This window comes from Sinocyclocheilus anshuiensis, unplaced genomic scaffold, assembly GCF_001515605.1.
Source record: "Sinocyclocheilus anshuiensis isolate Anshui unplaced genomic scaffold, SAMN03320099.WGS_v1.1 scaffold1549, whole genome shotgun sequence".
In the NCBI taxonomy this organism is placed as follows: domain Eukaryota; kingdom Metazoa; phylum Chordata; class Actinopteri; order Cypriniformes; family Cyprinidae; genus Sinocyclocheilus; species Sinocyclocheilus anshuiensis.
In genome coordinates this window covers 194,737-195,580 of record NW_015538373.1, presented here as the reverse complement: position 1 = coordinate 195,580, position 844 = coordinate 194,737, and the positions used below count along the sequence as shown (strand labels likewise).

The window sequence follows — 844 nt, the reverse complement described above, 5'->3', positions numbered from 1 at the left end:
GAATTATGGGAGTAAAAAAGTTAAAATGATAAGACACTAAAGCAAAATGAAAAAAAAAAAAAGATGAGATACAAAGTCAAAATTATGAGAGAAACAAAAAAGTCACAATTATGAGACTGTGGCTTTGTCATAATTAAACTTTATCACATAATTATGACTTAGTATTTCAAAATTTGTAATTATGAAATACTAAGTCACAATTATGAGATATAACCATGACATTGTAATATAATTATGACAGAAAGCCTTAGGTCAGTTTAGTTTACTTTAGTAAGTCTTACGACTTTCAGACTTCCAACTTTTTAACTCTTAATTATGATTTCCCAAAGCATTCTTTTCTTTCTTATGTGGAATAACTGAACCAACTGAACCTTTTTATTGTCAGATCCCTTCTTATCAAACAAGAAAGGGGACGTATGGTGTTTACTTAAACGAACCTTTTTATTGTCAGATCCCTTCTTATCAAACAAGAAAGGGGACGTATGGTGTAGATGAGAGTTACTTAAACATTTGTAGATATGCCAGTCTATACTACAAAAATATTGCACCAAGTGACAGGTATCGACAAGCACAGAGGGGGAAACAGAAAGATAGGAGGAGCACTGAACTATATGCCAATGCAAGCACTTGGAGCACTTGGACATATACTAACTTTAGTGTAGAGTTCCTCTACATCTTCATCTTCATAAAACCTCTGCAAATTCTGCAAATGGAGGTCAAGGCAAGAGTGTTGCCAGTGAGGGAGGGAAGAGAGGATAGAGAGCCATTTGAGAGGATATGGATGGTTATCCGGATGTCTTACCTCACATCCTTTTATGCAGCGCAGGACTTCCGGATGGGGGGA

At 35.5% G+C, this 844-nt stretch overlaps 1 pseudogene; it reads right to left on the bottom strand.

The window, feature by feature from the left end:
• Positions 1 to 844, bottom strand: part of LOC107683756 (pappalysin-1-like) — a 133,669-nt pseudogene that overhangs the window by 15,432 nt on the left and 117,393 nt on the right.